At 34.3% G+C, this 20782-nt stretch overlaps 2 long non-coding RNA genes across 3 annotated transcripts; one reads left to right on the plus strand and one right to left on the minus strand.

The window, feature by feature from the left end:
* Nucleotides 1–852: 852 nt before the first annotated feature.
* On the minus strand, nucleotides 853–15023 carry LOC128218826 (uncharacterized). 2 transcript variants are annotated; one of them, XR_008258476.1, is made up of 3 exons: nucleotides 14953–15023; nucleotides 1175–1310; nucleotides 853–928 (listed from the first exon to the last, which is right to left on the minus strand). It is a non-coding gene; the product is annotated as an uncharacterized LOC128218826 (long non-coding RNA). The 2 variants fall into 2 exon arrangements; XR_008258475.1 differs by lacking the exon at nucleotides 14953–15023 and adding an exon at nucleotides 14714–14908.
* LOC128218825 (uncharacterized) lies at nucleotides 10523–11721 on the plus strand. Its single transcript, XR_008258474.1, has 3 exons — nucleotides 10523–10713; nucleotides 10913–11065; nucleotides 11695–11721. It is a non-coding gene; the product is annotated as an uncharacterized LOC128218825 (long non-coding RNA).
* Nucleotides 15024–20782: the final 5759 nt, after the last annotated feature.

The following is a 20782-nucleotide window of genomic DNA, read 5'->3' on the forward strand; positions in this document are numbered from 1 at the left end:
AACAATTCTGTCAAGTTTCATCAAAATCTGCCTATCCGTTTCAGAGGAGATGTCGTTTAAAGATTTTGCTATTTTTAGCTGTGGCGGCCATATTGTGCAATGGACCAGAACCATTTGAGCAATTTTAATAAAGGACCACCCAAGGAACATTACTGTCAAGTTTCATCAAAATCTGCCGAACCGTTTCAGAGGAGATGTCGTTTAAAGATTTTGCTATTTTTAGCTCTGGCGGCCATATTGTGCAATGGACCGGAACCATTTGAGCAATTTTGGTAAAGGACCACTAAAGGAACATTCCTGTGAAGTTTTGTCAAAATCCGCTCATCAGTTTCAGAGGAGATGTCGTTTAAAGTAAAAGTTTACGCACGCACGCACGCACGCACGCACGCACGCACGCACGCACGCACGCACGCACGCACGCACTCACGACGGACAATCTGTGACGACATAAGCTCCATGGCCTTCGGCCAGTGGAGCTAATAAAAACAAATATACCTTATTAAACACTGTTTACTATCACATCTGTACCCCCCCCCCCTCCCCCCTTCTTACATACCTAAGCGGCTCTTACCAAAGTAAAGAATGAAAGGTCCACAAGGCCAATTATAAACCATGAACCATGAGAATCCTGTTAACTAATTTGATTTTAAATCACCCAAAAGGCTTTCTACACATAATGGTTCCTTAATTTAAATCTAGCCTCCAAAGTTGTGATTGCATTGAAAGACTTGAGATACCGTATTTAAAAAAATGACGAAAGGAAAGCTTAAACGCAGAAGTCTGGACGGGTATACGAGCCTGGAAATAAATACACAAAAGCTCACCATGCTGCTAAGGATTCTTATATAATTTCCGGCCCAAGTTCAGCTGGAGATGTTGATTCCACACGGCTGGATAACCGGCCCAGTGCACCCAAGCTTGGCAGTATCTGCAAGAGGAGGGTGTATATCTGGGAAAACGCATTTATAATCAATTTGCGAAAGTTCTTATCCGCCATAAGTAGTGAACATGTATGTGGCTTATAGATTATCTGAAATGAAGTTTAATAAAGGAGACAAGGTTCGGTCTGGGATCTAAACCTGGATTTTGATGCTGAAATTGTAAGTTTTGTTCAAATAAAGTATAAACTTAAAGTGAGTACAGAGATATCTTGAAGCCCAGATTTATCACTTACCTGAAGTTTGTAGGGCTACAATTTGCTGTAAACTGCAGGAACTGTCCCCATGAGCCTTTTGTCTGTTAGGGGAATGGTGGCTTAGGTGATTGGTGGTACCACTCTGCATTTCTTATCCACACACAACACAGTGTATCTGAAAATGACAGAGAATGGCCATGCACGTATGAAAGCTATGCTAGAAATACGCCGTTATGAGTGTATCAGATGACATTTCCACACAGAAATTGTGAGGCCACCAATACAGCAGTACTGACATCAATGACGAAAACATATATATCTGTCATGGAGCTGTGCTGGTTCTGTGGCGTCAAAACCACTGCAACTTGGCAATTCACTAGAAACATCTTTTCAGAAAAAAGAAACAACCAATACTGGGTAGCCTTTGTCACCCAGTGAACACCCAGAGCATCTAGTTACTTTGAGCATCTATTTACTTAGAAGTACAATGTAGCGTCATTAAGATCTCAAATTAACAAAAAAGTGTATCCGAAAGCTTTAAATACTGAACGAAGTGTAACTTTGAGGCGGGCTGCGAGCAAATACTTTCAAGGGCAGAAATCTCCCAGAAGTTTGAAAAAGATTATGCAAAGCTCTAGCTTGATGATTTTGGCCGAATTTCAAATTGTTACTCAGTAACACGACGGCGTAAATTTAATCAAACATCAATATAGTTACACAGGAAAATAAGAAATAGCTTTAAACTCTCTCACATTCATGGCAGAGTGTCTGGTGACGGTTAAACATTCAGCCTGGTGGCTGGGGTAACATATCTAAATCCCTAAATGGATGATCTGATCCCAGCCAACAGATCAGCGAAACACGAATTGTATTGCGTGTCCAGGGGGGGGGGGGGGTCCCAAGGATATCTTGAATATTGTTTTATGATTGATAGTATATTTATAAAATATGAGATGTGAATATGTTTCTATCATGTATGAATTAGAACACTTTAGATTAGTACTTCACAACACATGCGACCTCTTCGCACTTGTAGTGTTTTTTCACGAATATCGGAAATTGTGTAGTGTTCCTCATTGTTCTAGCTAAAGTCGTATAATTTATTTCAAGAAACAATACACTTGTACAACACAAGTGTTTTCAACATTGGACCATTTTCAATCCAATATTCATTATTATTCTTTGTCGAACTGAATGATATTACTGGCCAAATAATTTAACGTGTAGTCCATTGAAAAAAATCACTTCTCCCTAGCACGAGTACGGTGGGTTTTTTTTTCGAACACCGTCACCGCTACATCAAGATTTTAAAAGTAAGGGCATGCTATTGAACTCTTTTGTCGAATAAAATGGTACGAAACCTTTACAAATGTAAATAATGTTTTGTTATCATGTAGGTTGCCCGACTTTTTCTGGCAAATATAACCATTTGACCTTAAAATCTAAATAATATCTTGTTCAACTAGTTCTTGCATGAATAACATTATATATTGTTGAAAATATCTAGACGAATTCGAAAGTAACAGGCATAATAATGTAAATTAATTTCTTCACAATCGTTGTACAATGAATTCATATTAATCTAAGTATATCATATATAGTCGGGTCATAATGCTAAAAATTATTGGAAATGGCCGCAATGTAAATTGCTCATGTGTTTTAATGTTTCTTAAATGAATATGTCGCATTCCTATTCCTCAAGGTCAAGTCAATGACATTTAAAGGTCATAGTACAAAAATGACATTTTCTCTAAAAGTTTGTAGTTGTAGTATTTGATGCTAATGCAAATTCATTTATATTCAATATGTGATGACATAATCATAAACGGAATATTTCTTTACAACATTTTTTTAATTGTTAAAGATGCACTCTTACTCCCAAGTCAGATTTAACACAATAAATTCAGTAGCCGCCTTGCGTTTTTGTTCACAAAGCCGGCACACACAGTTCATTCTCAGTTTGCATGTTGTGTACTGAAAAGTTCCAGCTTTCCATGACACTCGCAATAAACCTATCCATGAATTAAAACAAATTAACAAATAACTACCAGGTAATTATGGAAATATAAATGTCATTTTTAACTTAAATTATTGATAAATACAACTTATATTGCAGTCAAACTGGATAAAATATCAGGAAAATGTGTCCTGTTCCAAAAAGTGTGTTTTGAAGTTGCAGACAATAGTCCAAAGACCAAGAATTTAAGTGTTCAGACAGGGGCAGGCAAATCTTAAAAAAAAAATCAAAATTTTAAAACTTAAATAAAACTAAAATTATACAAACCTTATATAAATCATGTGTTAACTTGAAAATACATACAAGAATACAATGTACACATAATCAAATGCTACCTCAGAGAATCATTTTTTTCAAGAACTACTTAAAGGGGTACTGCAACCCGCAAGCCTTTCGTTGTGGGTCGACACCTTTAAACCTCTTTCCCGCACATTAATTAAACACGTCTTATGTTTTGTCAGTGCCGGTTTTGATGACCAGTATAAATCCAAAAGCAGTTTTTCTGCCAAAATTTACCCAAATGATTTGGATGAATGCTTAACAAGAAAGTGCAGTGTACACAATCAAATAAAGTATTTAGTGTTCCAGCAATAATGAGCAATCTGAAATCTGACCCATTACATTCCTTAAATATTCACAAAGTGTTAAGTTCTTGTGTTTGTTATCTTTTTATGATTCAAATGGTAAAAAAATGGTGCAAATGTGAGAAGCCCTGAAGAAGAAAACTGATATTTTAATAGAAATAGTGATGAAATCACTGACATTATGTTTACTTAGCAACTAAAGCAACAGATCAACCAGACCTACCAGTATGCTAATCTATATTTAACTGCTAAATTTTAAAAACCCAAAACATACAGATAAGATATGTGGCGCAGTTGTTTACATTGTGTGATTTAAATGCATATATTTTTGTTGGTGATTAGTTTAAATCCAACTGAAGCAATCTCTTATCAATATAAACCTTAGTTCATCCAACAAATTAAATATTTGAATGTTAGAGGATTTGTTTTCAGAAGATCAGCAATAATGTTTTTTCTTTAATTGTCTCAATGAAAAATGTAATGTTCAAGTTTAAAGGCGCTGTTTTATCTGAGAATTTCCCTGGGTGTGAACCGCTTACTGTGTCCAAGTTATCCAAGCTGGATCTAAGACATTACTACAATATGGGCAATTTGCTCTGCCATTTTTATAGATAATACCCGGTAGTGTATTCCAAAGGTATTCTTTTGGTACATTGAACTCACAACAATATTTGAACTCCTGACGTCCAGCACCGCTGTCAGATTATCTAATCCAACCACTATGCCATTGCATGCTCTTTACTGAACAAAAGATAAATGAATACTCACAATTTTGAACAGTATTTTTTTTGGTCACAGATAGCAACCTTTTAATCCCACTTAAACCTGTCTTCCCTATTTGGCAAACAGAGAATTTTTAGAAAATTTGTTATCTGATGATCCTGTAAATTTTGTGTTGATTGACTAAATACTGTTCGAATTTAGCAAATCAAAACTAACATTTTGGGTTTATTCAGTGTAGACCCTAAAATATCAATTTTGATTTATAAGTATGTAGGTTTGTTTAAAAGCTCAGTACAGTTTACTTTACTTGTTAAGTTATCCAATTTCTGTAAAAAAATATTACTAAACTTGACTATAAAATACTGTAGGGGGGCGTGTCGTAAGGTTAAGAAAAAATCCAAATAATGCAACAGTCAATTGCAGCATGGGCCCCCAAGGTCCTGCTAATAGCGGGGACTTTGACTTTCGGTCCAGCCAATCCCAGGTAAAATTCCCGCTCTGCACAGACAAACAGCTGGTAAAAGCCCTGTCAAATGAATTATGATCATTTCGTAACCGCTCATTGTTATTTAATACCATTTGAATTTACAAAATAAGTTTACTGTAAGTATAAAACATAAAAATAACAACATAAACAAAGTTAAATCTAGTAGTTGTATTCCTTCTTTATTCCTAATAGTGTAGTGCGATTTGCCAATAAACTCTGAAACTATGACAAATAGAAACATTCACACTAGCTATTTTTTTATGTTGCGAAGGAAATATTATAATTAGGCTGAATATTAAATGTAATAATTTTTTAATTCATAGATGTTCTACCATTGAGAGGAATTGTGACCTTAAGCCAATATTTTTTAAATATATAGACCATATTACTTTATAATTTCTTTTTTATTAAATTGCATAGAAGTATTGTAAAATGTAGTGAGTTTGCCGAATGAGATTATGCGCTTTTTATATGCTTATTGTATTAAAAATGTGCCGATATGTTTAATTTTGTATCTTGTTATTGGAAATTAATACCATAAGGCCAAATAAAAAATAGGTGTGTTTCAGGTAACACTGCTAAAAAAATAGGGTAGGTAGGTCGGAATATTTTTTTTTTTTTTTTTTTTTTTTTGATATATTGATTTCAGTAACTGTTGACTCAGAAAGTAACAAAAATAAAAGTCATCAATTTTCAGGTTTATCAGTAGTTTTTAAACATGTTACATGCTTCAAAGGAAACATTCTTTATTTGTCTGGTTAAATACTTTTGACAATGGTGGTTGGATTTCAACTAAGTTATGGTACACCACTCTCCTATTATTTGAGACTTTCCAGGAACGGTTTTACTTTTCTTTATGCACCCGTTTGCTTTCAATCACCCTCTGTAGAATACTAACCTCCCTGAAACATAATTACATGAAGAGTGGGACAGCAAATTTACCATATAAGCCATTAGCCAAGGAAACCTCAATGCTGTCAAGAGGACCTGGGGGTTCAGGTTTGAAGAACAAGTAACATGCAGGTTTTATTGCCAAAATTGTACACTTAAGTCTGACATATCAATCCGAAAGTCAGCATCTGACACATTTGTATCTGACAAGAAAATATAGTTCAAGAATTGAAACATACCTGCCACACAAGCACAAACGTAATTCGCCTTAAGAGTTCGGACATTCTATAAATTCCGACATCCATTATTATTTTCAAAAATAATTTATTTTAGGTACCTAATTTTCGGACACCCAAAGGACATCGACTGAACTTTTACAGTTACTAAGTCTCACAGACAAAAATTATTGATCTTTATCGTTACAATGCCTGGCTAGATTACCTAACCGTATATATCACTGTGATAAGTTAGTTGGTTACTACCCATCCTAAACGATTTATTGCCTGGTGAAAAGGATGTGTGATATATTCAATGGAGGATTAAAGAAACAACAAGGGCAATGCAGAGATTAAAACACAGACATGACATGTTTGTAAAACGATCCGCCAATTAACTTTGAAACTTGTATCACACTTTTAATATAGACTTTATGAAGCAATAATCGTACAGTAATACTCATTGAAACATCAATCATGCCACGAAATACCAGCCAATTTTTCCACTTTTCATTTCTACACAAGAGCCAATTTCAGCTACACATTAACCCCTAATTGACCGAGAATCTGACCATGTGTTTAATCATGTTTTCATATCTAGGGAGTTGCTGTAGTTTGGGTCAAGATTTGGAAGAATGTATTTAATTTTGCCCAGAAAGACGTGAAGAAGTATCAAGTGTTAACTACAATTAATTAAAATTACAGAGTACTTAATTTAGTAAAACTTATTATTTACTTTTTCTTAAACAAAAATATGATGTTTTTAATGAGTAACATTATCGTTTTAGACATACATGTGTATGACAGATGTTAATGAAAATGGTATGCTTAACCAACCGTTTTATTTGTAATGAAAATGTAACCTATATTACATTATATATGAATCTGGCCGTCTTGTAGGTCGAATTATATTTAAGGCTATGCTTTACCAAGCGTATGGATATTGATTTTAAAATGTCAGATTTATTGGGTTCACATTTTTTAACAAAAACACGCACTCTTATTGTTCATTTTTAAAGCTTTGTTGTTTTTATTTCACTGTAAAAAATATTGAGTTCGTAAGTATACGTATACACCATGGAAAATGGGAAATACAAACGAAACTTGAAAAAATATATCACATTGGCAAAACTGAATCTCCGAATGTTAAATTTACTTCAATTTTGTTCATATTATCATGAACACATGAGGCGGTTAAAATGCATTTTCGTATAACTGATTGGGATTTGTTTTTGCAATGTTTCAATCTAAAAAATTGCTTAGTTTTGTGTTCATCTGGCATTGTCTTCATACCGTGACCTGTGAAAGAACATGTTTTGACCGACATAAACTCACAACAATGGTCGCTGTCCTTGAGTGACTCCTTTTCTGTAAAATATTGACCCACCCCCACCCCAAATAATAACATGACTCAGAACGTTACTGTAAATAGGTATTTAACCCCAACGAACAGAACCGACTATGTTGGTCATTTAATATGTGTGCTCTTAAGTCTTAGTAATACAGGTGGTAATGCTGCAGCTATTGTTGTTGATACTGCCACTACTGCTTCTGCTATTGCCAATGTCAACACCACCGTCAGCACCACCACAACCACCACCACCACCACCACCACCACCGATGATGATGATGATGATAATGATGATGATAATGATGATGATGATACCCCTAAACTACTGCCTCTCCTGCTGAATTGTTGTTGTTGTTGTTGCCACTTCTACAACAACAGCTACTACTATTCCTTCTACTAACTATCATATAACTTCTACTGATGCTGCTAATCTTGCGTTAATCAATTATATGTTGCTGTGAATGAAGGAACTAAGCTTTTTGTATCAATGCGAAGACCCTTCATTTATCTATTTATAATGAGCGCAAAATACAATGAACCCTTAAAGGGACTGTACACCAGATTCGCACCAAAAAAGTTTTCTTCTGTAACGAATCTCAGGACAATTATCTAATGGACTGTGTTACGCTTTATCATAATTGTAAAAAAAAAGTACCAAAATGTAAAAAAAAACTGTGTCGGAGACCGGGTTCTTCAGTTAGTAAGTTTCAATGCAGTGTACACATCGATGCCAAGTTTATGTCAGTTTTCGAAAATTTTCTCTTTTTTCCGCTATTTTATCATCGGAGTATAGCCCCTTTAAGCAGATTTTCGACATCCACAGATAAACAACTCCCCGGTATCATTTTATTAAATATACATGAGTCATAACATTTTGAGCCGGAAGTTGATAAGTTTGACTGGGGTTTGTGATTCTATTTGTTTCAAAAACTTCCTCACGCCGGCCAAATCCTAAGAGCCTCTTATAGAACAATACCGTACTCAAGTTGTTAAATTAAACGACTTGATTACGGTATTGTTCTATAAGAGGCTATTAGGATTTGGCCGGCGTGAGGAAAATATTTAGCTGTCGGGGAACTAAGAAATATAGTTAGTACATTTGTACTTGATGTTTTCAATCTTTAAACATAATTAAACATAATAACAAGAGTGTAGTTTAGATAGTTAAATATTGTTATCAAGGAGATTGTTCATAAACAATATCAAAGATGTAATGCTTAGCTTAGTTAATTAATAATTATACTTTTTATAGTTAAGAAAATCATGTCAATACTTAATTATAAACTATTATTGAATTTTTATTTTTATTTTTGACAAGTGTCGTAATCAACAAAATGAGATGAAGCGTTAAATCTAAGAACCATGCACTATAGAAAGATTTTTCCGAAAAATGACCAAAATTATTGCTCCCCTGAATTTCATGCTGGTCGTAATGGCCATTAAATGAAATGAATTAGCTGTAACAGCAGATAACTGATAAAAATTTCATGGAGAACCAAGTCAGTCCTTTAACCCTTAGCACAAAACCACTGAATGGAACATAATGCATATGCTGCTAAAATCCAGGTATATGCTGGCATACAGGGGTTTCCTTCTTAATTGAAAATTGGATAGGATTTCTTGGCATGAAAACAATAAAGTCAACACATTCAATGATACAGGTAACTATTAAATGTGATGAATTAAAGTTATAAATGCAATACTCAAGTTACAATAAAAAAACACCAGACACATTAATCCTGCATAACAATATCCATGCTCTCCATGAGATCCTCGTGGGTATAACTGAGTTATGTGACGTCACACAATGGGACTGTTTGATCTGAAGCCGATAAAAGGTGTTTATTCATTTCAATGCATGTATAAAATGGTGTTGAATGGGAATTTTAACCATCTTGATGAAGGAGCTACAGTGACTTATAGGCGTAATAACCATTGATAACTACGGATAAATTAATAAGTGGTAAAATGCAGACATGAAGAAAAAAGGCAGGTTTACCATACATGTAAATAAAATGTAAAAATGGTTATTTTCTATGAATTCGTAGAGCGAAAAATTAATTATTTTAAGGTGTCCGAACTCTAAGGTGAAGTACGGTAAATACATTCAAAAAAATCCAACTCTAATATTGTCAACTTTACGTACATACATTTCGTAACAAATGCTTTTCGTACCCAAATCACATTTTTTTTCAGGGAAAAATAGGTTAGGGTCGGCGGGAAAAATAGGGTCGGTCGGGTAACCTGAAACAGACCTATTTTTTTATTTGGCCTAACAAATAATTTAAGGTTGTTTTTTGTCGGTTTCGGATATAAAGTATGCAGAATATGAATCAAGTGAGAAAAAAACAGAACAAAATTTTGTTCGTTTTAAACAATTCAAACAAATATAGTCAATGAAATAGGTCAAGAATGATCATTTATGTAAACGTAATTTTACTCAAAAATACATCGCGATCAGTCTTTAATTATTGTTTATAAGTAAGCAAAATGTAAGAAAATAATTAACATATTTTGGTAGTATAACAAATCATTTCTACTTTAGCATGATATATATATATCTAATAACTATTGAGTAACATAAATTATTGGCTTGTTACTAGTGAGAATTCGAGTAATGTCTCCCAATTGGTGTCTTGGTTGCTGTGCAATATACATCCAGGTTCGAACAATACACTTAACGAGGTGCTAAGTGTACTATTTATCACCTTGTTAAATGGTGGTTATTATATGAGCAATTGACCTTACGACAGGATTTGATTGACAGGTCCTATCAGCCAATCAGAATGTAGGGCTGATAAGCCGTGTTGCTATCCGCCATTTTGTCCGTCAAACTGACCAGAGTCCGTCATATACATGCGCTGGCAATTCCTCGCCTTTTTAAGTATTATGGTAAAAAGGTGTTGTCATGGCACTTGTAATTCGGATACAAGGTAGCCAGGCCGACTAAAGATGGCTTACAATTCGTTCTGTATTCGAAACCAGTGAGTAATTTAGAAAAATGCAAGTGCTGTATCAGACTCTGTGGAAGACCTCATCAACAGCTGAACTTGGAAATTTTGAAAGATCGTTCAAAGGCGAAACATCTATACGTCTGTACAAAAGTATTTTTTTGAACAAAACTACTTATTTCAATCCGCTCAAAATTTATTTAATACTGAAATTGTCCGTGCATGACCTAAATAAGTGTTACTATTTTTAAACTATAAACATCGTACATTTATGCTTTGGCTTGTGTTGTCAAATCGGCATTAATGGCCATTTAATATCAGGTTCAACATGGACACGATTGATTTCATTCAAGATAGAGGTATTTTTGTTGATACCGTTATGTAGTTTTTATAAACTGCTTTGCTTTCAAAGTAAATCAGGAAATATCGTACAACTAGATTTTTGTCCGAACCATCGCATGCTTCCGAATCTCATATACTCTTATGGTTCCTATGTAAACAATGGCTTTTGTAGCTGTCATTCCGACACATTTCATAGATTTCTTATTTTCATATCAGCACTTTGTCGACGGGAAATCCAATCAAGAAAACACTGACCCTCAAGCAGCTACTGTATTTGACCAGCTCACACCAGCTAGGCCTCCTCCAAAACTCAGATAAATATTTGAGCCACCAAAACAAAACGAGAACAGATCGGTCTGAATCGTTAAGGTTTTATTTTCTGTATAAAACAATTTATTTCACTGTACATTTAAATCAATTATTATGTTCATTAGAACTTGATTCTGCCAAACATGTGCTGTAAAGACTTAGACTTATTATGAATAAAGAACAAGTCAAACATGCATGTATTTTCATTGTTATTCTTATATTTTGGGCCATTTACGTAAATCTACAATATTTAATGATAGTTCATCCAATGTTCAGAGTCCGGATCACATGCACACTCGATTAACAGTATTCTTAAAGTTGCACTCTCACAGAATTCTAGTTTGACACTTTTTGTCTCAGAATCGGCTTATTTTGGCATTCTTTAAATTAAGACCTAATATATAAATCACAAAGCAAACTTCTCCGAGCCAAAACATGATAAATGCAATCGAATCCTGTGTAAGTTGTCAAAGTGATCAATCTGTGAAAGTGCAGCTTTAACAGTGAAAAATAACTTCTGCTAATGCTTTATATTTTAAAATATATTTGCCATTGCAATAAAGAGATATTCACCTACAATATCATACATAAACATCAACGAAATATCAAAGTTTAAGTAATGTTTGCAAAACAACAATGTATTTAATAAATCTGATATTAAATATGCAACAACTGGTGTTATACTCCAGAACTGAAGCTAACATCATAGAGGTACATCCCTCCAAGAATCCATCAAAACAACATGCTGAACAACTTCAAGAACTCTCTTCAAAAGACCACACTTTCCTGAAATAAATAAAAGATGCCAATATTAAAATAAATCAGTTACATGTATTGTTAAATATTTTAATACTAGCTGTAAATGCTACTGCCTTTGATGTTTGCTTTCTACATGTTTATCATAATGAAATATTGACAAGATACTAGCTAATGTTTTGTGGTTGTTGTTTTTCTCTGGACAAATAGTCCATTACTTTTGTACAGCAAAGTAAAAACTAAATGTTATAAAAAGCTTTAAAATAGGTCCTACCGTTTATTTGTAAAACTTGTCATCACTGGTTTTCTCTTGCGGTTGACATTGCCTGGACTGGCAAATATCATGTGTGTGTGTGGGGGGGGGGGGGGCGCGGTTTCCGGTCTTATGCTAGGTCCCCTGTGGCGGTAGGCTTGTTGAAGACAATAATAAGGGGACTTCCTTATCTCCATCAATCAGAATACTTTAATGGTGTCAACGGTAAATAGCAGGAGACCCTCCACCAGCCTTAACCGGTAAATGGGGGGAGGGTAGTGTGTGTGGGTTAGAACCAGCTGCCCAGTCAGCTTAGTTGGTTAGAGCGCCAGGCTAGTGTTCTGGTGGTTGTGAGTTCGAGCCCCACACCGGGGGCACTTTTCCTCCCAGGTCTACTTTTACAGCCAGAGTGTGTGAACATGTTCCACAATTTCTGTAAGAACAAAAATCAAAGCATGTGAATGTTTGAGCAATGCAAAAGTTACAGATTGGTATCACCCACGATTGTCACTTGTCAACTATTACATTATTATTCATAAGGGGGAGTGTTCAATCGCTTAGAACTGAAACTTTTTATGCATAACCCCAATAAACCATTTCTGCTCATACTATAGAATACAAGGTTATATTGTATAGCTGGCAAGTAACTGTTATTTAATGTCACTTCCGGGTTCCCCATTCAGGCCATTTATGATTTACTAATATTGTGCGATGATTTAATCTTTGTTTCAACAATACTGTAATCAGTGCTCCAGCTAGCCCATTTTTCAATGGCGCAGCGCCCGTGCCCCTTTTCTGACCGCCATGCCCCTTTTTGAGTAGTGCCCTTTTCACAAATGCTCTATTAGCGCCAATTATCCCATTAGTGCCCTTTTTACTATTGAAATCATTGTAAAAGATTGGCAGCCCTTAATCCGCTGTCATAATTGAGACAAATTACGTCATCCTTATGACAATTCAGTGTTCCCGCTAGGTGTCACCATGCCCACATTGACTGCTTAAAATATGCCGCACTTCCCTTTCATCTTCTCATGTGCCTTGTCCAAGTCATATGACAGCTAATTGTGTATATGTGTAGTGAGCAGAGGACCCGTGTATTCATAATCGGTCATCTTTTAATCCAATAATTAAGAAGAGCCAAATAGGGAAACATCTGCAGGAGGCGGAGCTATTGAATGTCAGCCAATCAGAATATACATTGAGAATTCGTCCATTCAATGATGAAAGTTCGTAAAATGCGATAGAAAATGCGAAGGGATGGTGAAAAATGTTGTCAAGCACAATTGAATCTTTTAAAATAATTGTTAATTATATTGTACAGACGAGACTGCCATTTATACATTGTTGATTTGAAGCAGACGGTCACTGCCGAATTAAACATAACAAAGGTGGCGCTTACACAATCAAATACGTCACTTTTTCAGTAAATGTTTTGAAAGCTTATTTGTAAAATATTCATGATGAAAATTTCTTTGTTTCCTACATATATGTTGATGCGTTATGTAGCTTTTACCTATCATGGATACGATCATGTCAAAAATCGCCGAAACCGCCATTTTGTCAGAACGAAAATCGGAGTTAATTTATCAATGTTCTATGTTTTATAAGTGATTTTTTAAGCAAGGGCAGTGATTTTTATTGTCATTTTATTCTAAAACATTAGTATATTAAACATTATTTTACCAAAGACAATTAAATAACAGCCAGGCTGAATGTAACATTCGTACCCAATCCAGATCGTACCAAACTAAGATTCGTCCCCTACATAGTTACAGTGTAAGAAGGACCGGTGTTATTAAAAGTTAAACTTACCCTTGTTTGCATTTACAGTATGCGTCACACACACGCTTTTCCTTTGTATCGATGTCAATGTTGACAACATGGCGGCTATCCGATTTTCTCTGACTTGGATAGATTTCACCCCGTAAATGTTAGATATCGTCATTTTCTAAAGATATATCGAGCCTTCCGATGTAGCAGCCAGTTACAAATTCCTTTGACTTCTATTTTTTTCGCATTGTAATGTCACATTTATGATAATTTGTCAGGAATATCGGAAAGCGAAACGACGCGAGACGCCATTACTTCCTCGTTTGTTTGACGGACATAAACAGAGTTCGCTCCCTTGATATCAGGGGGCGTGGCTTAGAAGCCGCTGTCGAAAGGTCAATTGATTACTTGACGGTTACGAATTGACTAACAGAATGGTTACGAAATAACCAAGATCAGCAGTTACGAAATGGTAAGGTTACGAAATGACCAGATACCCGTCAAATGCCCCTGGGGACATCCTAGGTTAGGCCCATTCCCTGTTATCAGCGCAAAAACAATAACACCGCATTCACTCAGCACTGCCGGTCCACCTGGAAGGTAAAAACATGGCCCATTTCCCCTGCTATCCCCGGTATAAACAAGACCTGGGCGCCATTGTTACAATTGACTGGTGCATAACTGTGGCAGAATAAGGGAAATATTTTATTGTTGCATTTATTATCAAATATGAGAATTTAAGACACATGCAAAAAGCCACAATACGAATTGGTGATAGTGTTCGTTCTGTTCTGCTATTCAAAGGTGATGAGACTGACTAATGACATGACATTGACAAACAAAATGTAAGGCATTTGTATCCTTTCGTCTTTTATTTATTAAAATCTGAGATGTTATGGGAGCAAATCATTTTTTAGATTGGAACATACCAAATAATAATAAGCGACGATGTACAGTAGTGGTAAACCAAGTTTGCTAGAAATCAATCGAGTTTCTCCAAAATACAAGCAAAAATTACACCGGATGTTGATACTAGTGATTTAGTTTCGGATGAACAAAATCCGGATAAATCATTTGCTTTTCATCCAAAGGGTGGACGATTTATACAACTGTACAAAAGTCATAAAAATAAACGAAAAAACGTTGAATATGTATTTTAAACACTTACCAAGTTACCATTCTCTTTCTGTAAGAGATGAACGCCATACTGCATAATTGCACGGAGATGGTACCACGGAGACACCCGAAAATTTCCGTTATATTCCGGAAAGTTAAATTTCTGTATACTGAAAATTTGGATGCTGATGGTACACGAAATATCGAATTTCCTCATTTCTGTTTTTTATGGAATGAAACTTCGGGATAATATACAATAAGCTTTAAATAAAGTAAAACAAATAAAAAATGCTTAGTATATAGCTATTTTTGACCAAAATTATGATTTTTTCCCTGGTCGCCTTAATAGGTATTTTTATGGATACACAAATATACTAACACAAAGGTTTAAGAATATTTTTTTTAATATTAAAAGAGAATAATATTTAAAACAATGAAATGATCTCGTAAATAAACATTCAAGCTTATCAACTTACTGTCAATGGACATTTTTATTGACATTTGATACATCAAATCTGGACTGAAAATATTAAGGAGACCAATTTTTGTCGCCTTAATCCAACGGTCCCCATAATGCCTAGATTAATATATATATGGTCACCTTAATATCTGTAGTAGATATATATATATATATATATATATATATACAATGTAGTCGGTCAATAGCTATTCATAGCTAATGTTTTCTCTGTTATGTCATACCGACTGAAAATAAAATTTGATTTGATTTGATTTGATTTGATTTGAATTAATGCCGAGGCAAACCCGTTTTGTTCAGTATCATTACAATCATATTAGCGGTAACGGCTAAGGGATAGATCCTAGGCTAAAACCACGGACCTATAAACTTATAGCCATATAGGGTTTGCATAATTTAGAGGAGCTACTCAGAGTGTATTCACTCCTCACGAATGCATATTCCTATAAACATATAAAACATTTAAAAAACAACAACAACACTAAAATATGTGATATTCATTTAAAGCTGCACTCTCACCGATTGATCATTTTAACAACTTTTTTATTTTTGTCTTCGAAAGGGCAAATTTTTGCGTAAATATTGGCAAAGCAATGATATAAGTTGCTGACAAAAAATTAGATCGTAGAATTTCATATTTCCGTTTGAAAATTAATGTTTAATGGATTAAACCGTTACTAACAGTTTAAGAAAAGTGCATAAAATGTAATGTTTTTGACTTATATATAAAAATCTGCGATCTGATTTTTTTGTCAGCAGTCTTATTTAACTGGTTTCCATGGATTTTCGCAAAAATTGGGTATGACTAAAATACGAAAATAGCTTTTTTTGACTAAAATACGAAAAAATCTGAAAATAGAGTTAGTTTTGGCGAAAATAACATCTTTGACAAACATGTAGTTAGTTTATGGCTAAAATAAGGTATTTTCGCGAAAATAAGATTTTGGTAAAAATCTCGAAAGTTTTGGCGAAAATAACATTTTTTTGAAAATAATGTACTTAGTTTGGGCTAAAATAAAGTTATTTTCGCCAAAACTAACTCTATTTTCATATTTATATCAGAATCTTATTTTCGCGAAAATAACTTTATTTTTGCCAAAAAAAAATACTATATTTTGGTCAAAAATGTTATTTTTCGCCAAAACTAACTCTATTTTCATATTTCTTTCAAAATCTTATTTTCGCGAAAATAACTTTATTTTTGACCAAAACTTACCATATTTTGTTCAAAAATGTTATTTTCGCCAAAACTAACTCTATTTTCATATTTATATCAGAATCTTATTTTCGCGAAAATAACTTTATTTTTGCCCCCAAAAATACTATATTTTGGTCAAAAATGTTTTTTTCGCCAAAACTAACTCTATTTTCATATTTCTTTCAAAATCTTATTTTCGCGAAAATAACTTTATTTTTGACCAAAACTTACTATATTTTGATCAAAAATGTTATTTTCGCCAAAACTAACTCTATTTTCATATTTCTTTCAAAATCTTATTTTCGCGAAAATAACTTTATTTTCATCAAAAATAACCTTATTTTCGTATTTTATTAAAAAAAGCTAAATAGGTTCGCGAAAATAGGTTATTTTCGTATTTTAGTCATACCGCAAAAAATGGCTCGTTCCATGACAAAAAATAAAAAAAAGATGTCAAAACGTACAATCTGTGAGAGTGCATCTTTAATATTGATACAACACTTTAAAAGACTTGTATTTTGCCACTTTAAATTAAGCTTAAATTAAAATTAGTGAATGTTCTTAAAACAAGACAGACACATTACACAAACAGTTCAAAACATACATATTAGTTCTATAAACACAAACTGCAACATTATTAAAATGTAACATTTGGTTTTGAATATAAAAAAAAATGTAACTTATATTTCATGTAAACATATAACACCTTTATCCTTACACAGTGACGATATACTGGTTGTTTTTCATGTTTGCATAATTATAGCAGTCCGTGAGTGAGATAATTAGTTCCAGTTTAAATGATTAAATACTTTAAATACTTTTACGAAACATGATTTGTCATGAACAATTACTTTTGTAAGACAAGTTAAGTTCTGCCAACTTAGCTAGGTCTTTGAACTGACTGCGTTGTTGCCCCCCCCCCACTCCACAAGACTGGAAACACTGAAATTGCAGCCTCAACTACCCAAACAAAGGCATACATGGCAATCAAGTGATAAAGTTAACACAGCAGCTAGCTCGACCCCATCTCACCACAACCACCACCACCGCCAACCAACAACTGCACAATGCAAGCAATGCTTTTACTGATCGAATAGTAATGTTAGGAAGGTTGAAAAATATCTGTATAAAAGGCCTAGTTGAATTTTTCTGTAAGTGCACCCCCCCCCCCCCCAAAAAAAAAAAAAAATTAACAAAAAAAAAAACAACAAAAAAAACAAAAAAAAAAAAACAAACACCAAACAAGACAAAAACAAAAAAGCACACACACACACACAAAAAACGTGTATTATCGAAATGGACCCTAAATGGCCCTGAGCCAATAAACAGGAAATTGGCCCCTACTGTGGCATCAGTGCAATGAGCAGGAGATGCACAACAGGGGATTGTCATGCCAAACATTCCTTAAACTAGGCATTTAAGCACATTCGGCTAAGAAATCTTTATTTAAATACCGGTGTGGGTCTGCAACCGTAGCTATTTCATTAAGTCTGACTTTATAAGAATAGGATCGGGTATATTTTATTCAGTATTGGCACACGGGTCGATTTGATGTTTGATGCTTAATTATTCATTCGTAAATTCGTTATTAATGACTTATCAATAACTATTGTCCTTTGTGACTCTCGAAAATGCTAATAAGTAAAGGGTATAGTTCGTGTACTAATAAATCGAACACTTTTTTATACGTTCTGTCACGTTCTGACGAATGAAGTGTAACATCACATGTACGTATTCTAAATTTTGTGACGTAAAACCGACTCAAAACAAAGAAACGAAAAATAAAACCAACAAATTTCCAGATGTGATTTTTACATTTATCTTGGCCAATGCAAACCATTCAAACACTGGTTAAAGGATAGTCAAGAAATATGAAAAAAAATAACCATTGAAGTGATCACGGTTCATATACTTTGTCGTTTGTATAAGTACGTACATTGGTTCCGGAACCAGCTAGCGCACTTACAACATAGTAACGAACAGCTATAATGCAAATTTAAGATAAAGGTTGCTAGTTAAATCTCTCTCAGCACCAAGCATATGACGAATAATCTCACGGATTTAAACCTTAAAGAAGGCGTATCCATAGTAAAATCACTAGCGGGGGTGGGGGTGGGGGGTGGGGGGTGGGCCAGGCCGAGTGGTGTCGTTGTTGTTTTTTGATCAACAAATGATGCAAAATACGTAAATGTTTGTATGACACATTCATAATACAGAGCAAAATGTACTTGGTTTAAATTGTTGGGAGGGGGGTTAACAATTTTTAGTCCGATGCTGCATTTTGCAGTGTATTACCTAGTATATATACCTTTTTTCTCCTATATTGCAAAAGAAAGTAAACTCAGACGATTTTACGGGGGGGGGGGACACAAGTAATAGACTTAATCATTAAGAACTGCATCTTCCGCGCGTGTTTAAGTCAGTTATATAACACAAAGAGAATTCTTAATGATGAAGAAGGACTCGTTCGCTACGCTCAATATGCCCATTCTAAATCATTAAGAATGCACTTCATGTCTATTACATGTTTACGACAATAACACTTATGTCTATCTGTCTGTCTGTCATAATATATAATCAAGAGCTTATAAAGTCTTTATATGGGAGTTAAGACAATGTTTGAATGATATTGCCAGTGATTTTTTTTGTGCAATTTACTGCCTTCTAATGGCTGTTTTCCCTTGCGAAAAACTGTCCTTTTCCCCATTTTGTTATTATTTTTTTCCCCAGTTTGATAAATGCAGATTACGTTAATGAATAAAAAAGCATATAAGTATCTTCCATGGCCGAGAGTGTAAGATAGGTTCATTCCGACCCGAGCGTAGGGTGTTGTGCGGAAACGAGGTTTACCGAGTTTCCGCAAAACACCCTGCGCGAGGGTCGGGATGAACCTAACTTACACGAGCGGCTATGGTAGATGCTTTTTCTCCCACCTCAGTTAAACAAAATTAAGTAAAAAGGTATATTTTTGCCGGAACTCTTTTATGCTTAGTGAAAATAATTGCGTACTTATATGCAATAATTCGTGGTTGTCATGGATATTCGCGCAGTGATTCAGAGTATGTAAATGGTCTGATCGGTCTTTAAATAGTTCTAAGAAGAGTGAAGCATTATTTCTTGAAAGGTGCGTGAAAACTGTTTTATTGTGACATTTGAAGCGAGAAATAATTAACTCGCGTTCTAAATATTGCCACCAGACAAGGTTTCCATGATGCGCTACAGGCGACAGTCTTCAACAAGGGAGGTAATTACAATGTGGTGACCATTAAAAGAAGTTCCATACGGGCATTTTATCTTCGCCCGTGGGCAAGATAAAAATTTCTAGCATGGTTAAATTAATGGATCTACTTGTCTGAGGTGGGAGAAATGAATTTCTTGAAATATAGACAAAATCTTAACAAGACTTACTCTTTCACAGCATAATGTATACATAAAAATGTTAAAAAATGTATATTTGCCATTATATTAGCTGTTTTGGCCTCATTCAGTATTTTTCCCAACGTCAACTTTTTCTCCCAATTTGCAAGGCACAGGCGGTAAACATAATTCCAAAAAAAATCTCTAGTTGCATGTGAAATATTTTAATATAATCTGTGACATCCACTCATATAGTTAACTGAAATACTTCCTCCTATGACATTTAGTCGTTCGCTCGTTGATGTGATGGCCCGTTAATGTGGTGCACATACAAACATCAACATTATAAAAAAAACCTTTAAACCACAAGGCTAATGAAATTAATCAGACTAATAACAATTATCGCTTTTATTTTTAAAAGTTCCTCGTATTTCTATAGACAAATAAACAACCAACGGTGATATATTTTTGGCAACTACATGAACAGAGTTGTCAAGTCTATACACCAACCAATAAGATAGAAATGCAATAAATACACATAGAGCATGAAGACTTTGAAATAGAATATTTTATAATATAATAGAAGCATATGCACGAAAGATCTATGACGAATATTCTAATCTATATATAAATAAATTGTCTAAAAAAGGACGACATTCATGTACAACATACAACGGCTGTTTGATATCATTTTGATATATTGATTATATTATATTAAGTATATATGTAATAGCATTGTTTTCTTTCCATGCGTAGATAATACTGTCATGTGATTACAATCAGACAATCAACATAATAATCATTTCATTAAATCGTCAATTCCCTGACATTCTACGATAATGGAGCAGA

This window comes from Mya arenaria, chromosome 15, assembly GCF_026914265.1.
Source record: "Mya arenaria isolate MELC-2E11 chromosome 15, ASM2691426v1".
Classification (NCBI taxonomy): Eukaryota; Metazoa; Mollusca; class Bivalvia; order Myida; family Myidae; genus Mya; species Mya arenaria.